Below are 7,738 nucleotides of genomic sequence, written 5' to 3'. Positions count from 1 at the left end.
AATTTAGTGAGGAGTCTAAATGGTTCAACAATCACAAACCGTGACTGTATTTACTTCAGGGCCTGAGGCCTAGGGCAGCCAAGACTGCAAATTCACCACTGGGCATGGAAAGGTAATTAATAAAATAAAAAAGTTCCTAGTGTTCAGAATTACACATAGACATAAAAGCAATTTTTGCATTACCTAGTAGAATTAAAATAAAAACCAACATCTCGGTTTTCTTCGTGTAATTTTGAACACTATAATGTTATATTTGGAATAATACAAATAAAACAGTTTTTATCGTTTATTTATTGCGACTACGACGGCTGGGGGGCGGTGGTATGTTTTCACTGTTTTCAGCTAGTTTTCTTTTTCTTGGTGGCGCAGAGGTTTTCTTCCTCTCTTTCTCATTAATGGCTTCTGTTATGTAGGCGGGGTCTCTAATCGGCATTTTCCGTGTGTGCCTGGGGTCAATAATTTCGGGCAGAAGACAATCTAAATAAAATTCTGTTAGCTGCCTTTCCATTTTTTCCTTCCACAATTGTGTTCCTTTGCATCTATGTTTCTACTCTGTGCTACAGAGCAAATTGAGCAATACTTGTTTTTTATTGCTACATACAATATTTTATTAGTCCTTTTGCCAATAATAGCAGCTGCACCTGATAAAGCAGAATAATTCTTTCTATAGGACCTTTTGGAATAACATCCATCAGCTATCATATCTATGATAGCAATGCCTTCAGAATTGACTCTTCCCTCTTTTATAGCTAATTCGCGTTCTTCTTCAGCAGCCTGGGTCATTGATTTATACAATTCTTCTTCCCACTTTTTGTGTACAACCGCCATTCTGGCAGAAAATATATTTTTTGACATTGGAGGTATGCCAATAGCAGCTGTTAAATCAGTGAGTTGAGTGTAGCCACACCCAATTGCTACTGTGCCTGCCACTGCGCTAATGTTCAAGTCCAATGTATCAGCAGCATTGTCTTTGTGAATATGAAACCTCATATTGCACATTTTGCACTCTAATGTGTAAAGTGAGATAAGACCAGTTCGTGTTTCTGATATGATCTGGACTGATTTTAATCCGCAATTGAGAGGGCCATGTGCAGATATTTCTTGTAACTTGTCAAAGAACTGGGCCACATTGACAATCCTCCTGCCATATTTTGTTTCATGGCCACTGAAATTATAGAAAATTATTAATAAAATAACAACAAATTAATTAAAACTACCTTTTAAAAATAAACTTTTAGAAATATTTCATTAAATACAGTTTCACATGTATATCGCTTCACTGGGAGAAGGGAGTCATAGGCACATCTTAGAGATCACAAAAACTTAAAGGTTCTCACCCGCCTTATCTTATACAGAGTGAGGAAGAAAAATGTATTAAGTAGTTTGTAAGAAATAGGTTCCCTTTTTTCATTAGGCTACAAAATCAAAGCCAAGTTCCTTAATTACAGGATTTTATACACAGCACAGAACTTGGCACCAATATATAGTTCGTTTTTTTAGCATTAGAAAAAACTTGCAAGAAGGTAAGCGATCTTGATATGTCTTTTAATTGAAAAACGCTTTTAAAAAAAAACTTTTTACATAAAAAGAAAACCGACTTCAAAAAGGATGAAATAAAATATTATCCTTTTTAAGTCTATGCGTTACCAACTGATATGTTTGAAGTCGGTGCCAAGCGAACTTTTGAAGCATACCATGATTTTGGTGCGATTCGATAAGGATGTACCTACGTGGATTGCCTTACACGACGACAATGAACGTACTTTCTGTAGGTACAGTCGACGTTAAAAATATGTTTACACTTTTCGTCTTATAACAAAGGAGTAAGGTGCAAAAGTGTAAACATATTTTTGACGTCGACTGTACCTAAGAACACACGATCAAACCTTCTTGGCACAGTCCGTACCATGTTTGTCGGCACGCAAGCGTGGGATTGGGACTGAAGTTATTTCCCGTCCCTTATTCAAAGGACTACATTTCAAAATATAAAACAATTCAAGGAATTTACTTTCTTGCCAAATTTCACCTAAAGCGGTTCAGTTGTTTAGCCATGAAAAGGCGACAAAGAGGCAGACAGAATTATTTACACATTTATAATAGTTATTAGTACAGTTCTAATGGGATTTATAGTCATAAAGCTGATTATTTTTGACGGGTATTGTTACTACTTGGCTTGGCACCGACTTCAAACATATCAGTTGGTAACGCATAGACTTAAGAAGGATAATATTTTATTTCATCCTTTTTGAAGTCGGTTTTCTTTTTTTTGTAAAAAGTTATTATTTTTCCATTTTTAGTTTTAACGCATTGTTAAGAGCGCGACGCATGAATGAAAAACGACATCATGATTAACACTAAATTCGTGTATCTACTTTAATAAATATGTAATCAGGAATTTTCCTTAGTCCGTCTGGGAAATTATAATTCCTGTCACTACACAAAATCCATCCTCCGCCCCGCCACTGACCCAATCCCTCAACCCCCCCGATCAACCCCTGATCCATGTACCCCTCGGCCCTGAACCAGCAGCCCTTCAACCACCATTACCCGACCCCTTAACTCCTAACCCTAATCCCCGATCAGTAGCCTTACCAGCTTACCAAGCGTTTGACATTGATTTAATCGCTAGCGTGTGTGTAACTTACTTTCTTTGCATCTCGCTCGTACTGGCATATTAGTGCGAGCGAGATGCATAAAAAGTAAGTTACGAAGACGTTAGCGACGCTAACTTAGCGAATATGTCAATGTCAAACTCGTGGTAAGGCTACACTTGCACTACATCAAATTGGCGGTGTTCGGAAGCAAATGCTCGAGTTACTTTAGAAAACACCGAAATCACTTTACACGTGCCTTTAAAAACTGAGGAGTTCCCTCAATTCCTCATGGATTCCATCATCAGACCAGAACCAAAAATAATATGGAAACACCTAGGAGGCAACTCCTTCCAAACAAAAAAAGATTTACTCAAATCGGATCACAGGTGCCGGAGTAATCGCTGAACATACTACATTTAAAATCATCATCATTATCATCAAAACAATCATCATCATCAGGTCTACTTCATCAAAGTGGTGGTTTTCGGGAGAAAATGCTCGACTTGCTTAAGAAAACACCCAAATCACCATGCATGTGCCTTTAAAAATTGAGGAGTTCCCTCAATTCCTCATGGATCCCATCATCAGCAGTTCCACTTCATCAAATGTCACTTTTTTGGATGTATATCCTTTATTAGTTGATAAAAACCTAAAAATCACAATATGTATGCCTCTAAGATTTGAGGAGTTCCCTCGATTCCTCATGGATCCCATCATCAGAACTGGGTTTTGACAAAAACGGGACCAATCTGTATGCATATATATACAATCAAAAAAAGAATTTTTAAAATCGGTCCAGTAATGACGGAGATATGGAGTACCAAACATAAAAAAAAAACATACAACCGAATTGATAACCTCCTTCTTTGAGATTTGGAAGTCGGTTAAGAATAAAAATACAACAATAAAATTCTCTGAATGTCATAAAAAATTCAAAATAATATTTATCGTCGAGCTATTCATCCCAGAATTCAGCAACGGAATAATAGACCTTTTGGATTAAAAACGACTTCAGTTTTAATATAAATCCTAAGTTGGTGTGAACGTTTTTTTATACTCCTTGGGATCTTATTATAAAGTTTAGGTCCTAAGTATATGTGTATGTTGAGAGCAGATTTTCTTAATCTATGTTTCGGCAGATCTAGGTCGTGTCGCCTCTGGTCCTGGAAGCGGTAGCGGTTTGCTGGTAGAATTGACTTAAATGATGATTTTGGATGATAAACATTTAATAACATTAATTTGGATTTGGTTTGATTTTGTTTGATATTTTACGTTTAATAATTGCTTCAGTTTTGATGTGGTGAAAAATTTTGTGTTTCACTCGGGGGCAAATTTTGTTTAAAGCTCATGCTTTGAAACCCTCGCAACGCTCAAGGTTCCAATTTTCCAATTTTGGAATCTTTCGCTTGCTCGGGCATCAATATTAGCATGAGCGGTTAAACAACAACTTTGCCCCCCTGTAAAACAAATAACTATTGAACAGTGCTATTGAATCATTGAAATATATGGACCCTTACAGGCACTACACTAAGAATGATGCTAGTTCAGCAGTGTCACTTACGAATTAACGCCCGTAAGGCCCATCTTTAGATATATCAGTGTCTTCACTCAAATTATCTCCATGAGCAGAAGATCTGTAACAATGAAAAATATAAATAAGCTGTAATTAAACAAGTAACCATCATGCTCCATTATGTGACCGACTCCATGTATGGCAAACCTGTTTGAAAAAAATGTTGTATTTTGACTTATTTACAATTTCCTGCTTAAAACAAGTCAACTCAATTAAATTACAGATATATATTGGGACATGGACACCAGACACAGGACCTATTTCACAAAATTATTTATATGTATTACTTAAAATGAGCAGCTTAAGGCCGGTACAGACGGACTGCACCCAACTGCAACTTGTATGGAACTGCATGCTGACATCGCAGTTGGCGTGCAAATCATACACAAATTGCAGTTAGGTTGCAGTCCATCTGTATCTGCTTTACAGAAATTTTGAGCTGCTGCCCGACTTATTGACTACAGACACTATGGTACCTAATGCAATTTATTACCATTTGTAAGTAACAACAGAAAAACGCATTGAAAACTTCAAATACCAACATATTATAGTTCATGACATACTGCTTTCGAAATAGATACCAGAGGCTTACTAAATATGGTTCCAATGGTAACCATGCTGGAAGGAATTTGTTAAATATTGACATGTATGAATATCTGCGGGTGCGGGTATGTACCACCAGTTTGGTTCCAGCTAGCATAAATGCAGGCTAACCTGGCTGTGAGGTAAAATTAACCCCTGGAACGCCGAACCGACAAACGTACTTGTACCCGTCAGATGCCTAGTGCCGGATCCGTCCCATCCCCCTCAACTGCCGGAGGGTCTTCAATTTTTGTACCCGTCAACTGCCGCGATCAAAAAAAAGTGATATTGTGCAAATGATATAAAACTCTATTTGTAAGTGTTTAGATCTCAAAATTGTAAAAATATAATACAATAAATTTGGTGACTGATAAGGCACAAGGCAGTTGAGACACTTTGTACAGATCTGGGACTAGGCAGTTGACGGGTACAAAAATTGAAGACCCTCCGGCAGTTGACAGGACTGGTACGGATATGGCACTAGGCGTCCCAAGGGTTAAACATAAGTACCTACTTAATATTATTATTATTACTCATCCAAATTTAATAACACTTACGGTTCAGGTTGATTTGTGGTTTCTTGAACAGAATGACACACTTCACTGTCAATTTGGTCATGTGGATCAGGTGGCCTAGAAGAAAAATACAGTGTACATGAGCTATACTATAAAGATTCCATCCAATTAACGAGATCATTAGTCTTATTTTGTTAGGCAATAATAATAAAATAAGGAAATTATTCTATTGTACCTAGTTATTGATCAGTATCAGTAAACGTCAAACTTCTATGAAAATATAATTATAAATAGCACTTGCACTAGTTGCACTGCGTGGGCTATCAAAATCGCTGCAGGCTTTTATTGGTCTGCTAGACTAAACCCCTAGTATTCGGCCTGTCTGATCATTGAAAGTAACCTTTATAATAAAAATAAAAACAATACTCTGACGCACGGATCTATATCACGAGAGGTAAGTTTGTTATTATAGGTAGGTAGGTAGGTACTTACTGTGCAGCGGCTTTGTTGTAACGACATTCCAGAGCATGTTTGCTTATACGTTTCCGCTTCAACCTCACGATGCACTAGGTTTTCGTCCTTTCTTGTTTCCCATTCTAAGGGATTTTCAAACATAAAGTACGTACGCACACGTACGTTATTAGTACGAAACGACTTGTACCACACAAAACACTAAGTTCAATAACAAACAAAACAATAACAACGAATGATAACAAGTAACAGGAATAAACCGATAAGGAGTACACGCTAACTCATACAGAATCGTCGCGGAACGCTATAAACAACACAATGGCAAGCAAGATTGACAAGTTTTCTAAATGTCCAAACAACAAACAACGAACCAGTCTGGCAGCAGCGCAAAGCGCTCGTGGCGATTTCGAACAATGCACGAACTTGCAACGTCGCTTTCTTTCTTTGCTACAAACGGTACAAATCCTTTATCTAATAATTTTAAAAACAAAGTATGTTCAAATCCACGTAATTTACTAAATTAATTTAGATCATTTTTTATTTTTTTTTAGAATAATTTACGCATTATATTAGATTTTTCTTTAAAAGAGTATACTCTATTCTATGTCATGGTATATATTCGTGTAATATTTTTATCTTTACGCTATAAAAGCGCCTGCGCAATATACAGAGCAATCGTAGTCCGACGATTAAGTGCGACGATTTCGTAGGCACTAGGTGGTTTTGGGTCTACAACCTATAATACAACTATTTTGAAGAAAACTGCACTATTAGAAAATAGACAAAGGTCTTACAAGTAAGTTAAAAAAAATTGCTGTCGTAAAATTCTGTCCGGATGGAATAAAATGCATATAAGTATTTCTTAAAACTAGTTTTTAAATGTACTTTCTAGCCTTCATTATAACAGACAGACACATAACGATTACATTATCCAATACTAGAGTGTATTTTCGACAGGAATAATCACTTTCCAGACCACCATATGCCATAATACGACCAAACTATTTCGACAAAGACACCTCTTTTTTCCGGTTTTGCCCACCCCTTCACCTTAATTACGATTCATAAGAGCTTGTTGCTAGGCCTACATGAATAAAGTATATTTTGATTGATTGATTGATATAGTTCGTTTTTTTAGCATTAGCATTAGAGCAGAAGCAAGCGTGCAGTTTTTATCAGGCTCGTTAATTGTTAATAATTATTGAATTATCTAAAGTAGCATGGTCAATACTTAAAATTTACTTCAAATTGTTACTGCTAAAAGTGCCAGATTTAGAACCACAAACGAACTTCTGCGAAGTTCTTTCTAATGCTAAAAAAAAACATGACTTTATCGACATGGCTACAACAAGGTGTTTCCACAGACCGTAGTTCTGTAGAAATCGTACAACTTTTTCGTCAAAGTGATTTACACACTAACACAGTAGCTGTGGTCGCTTTCTGCAGTGATAAAAAAATTGAGTAAGTATAGATGGTCAAGCAAATCTTGTCAGTTAAAAAAGGCGCGAAATTCAAATTTTCTATGAAACGATATCCCTTCGCGCCTACATTTTACAAATTTGCCGCCTTTTTCTACTGACAAAATCTGCTTGACCAACTTATAGGTCGTTTTCTGCATAACTACGGTCCACAGTGTTTCGTCTAGAACAAGCTAGGTGGACAAAATTATTTTTTTGTGTTTTTGGGTAGTATTATGGTTAGTATTGCTTAATTAAATATAATTTACTAAAAATTTTAAAATACCATGAAAAAAAGTAAAAAAATTAAAATAAAATATATATTTAAATTAATTATATATTTTTTTGCAAATAAATTATTAACACAATAATAAACAAAATTTTACAGTTCATTAGATACATTATTTTCATAGTATTTACTTTAAAATATACAAAAAAATAAAAATGTAATATAGAAAATTAATTAAAACTTAACTTATTATTAATAATTAATTTGTTAATTATTAATAACTTATAATCTGTTCTAACTCATGTATTATATCAGAA

The 7,738-nt window shown here is 35.6% G+C and overlaps 1 long non-coding RNA gene across 1 annotated transcript; it reads right to left on the bottom strand.

The window, feature by feature from the left end:
- Positions 1 to 273: 273 nt before the first annotated feature.
- On the bottom strand, positions 274 to 6,784 carry LOC134676475 (uncharacterized). Its single transcript, XR_010099939.1, has 4 exons — positions 5,757 to 6,784; positions 5,307 to 5,381; positions 4,156 to 4,228; positions 274 to 1,165 (listed from the first exon to the last, which is right to left on the bottom strand). It is a non-coding gene; the product is annotated as an uncharacterized LOC134676475 (long non-coding RNA).
- Positions 6,785 to 7,738: the final 954 nt, after the last annotated feature.

Source organism: Cydia fagiglandana, chromosome 24 (assembly GCF_963556715.1).
Source record: "Cydia fagiglandana chromosome 24, ilCydFagi1.1, whole genome shotgun sequence".
NCBI classification, from domain to species: Eukaryota; Metazoa; Arthropoda; class Insecta; order Lepidoptera; family Tortricidae; genus Cydia; species Cydia fagiglandana.
Note: the sequence above shows the minus strand (reverse complement) of the source record. Positions and strands in the feature narration are given on the sequence as shown.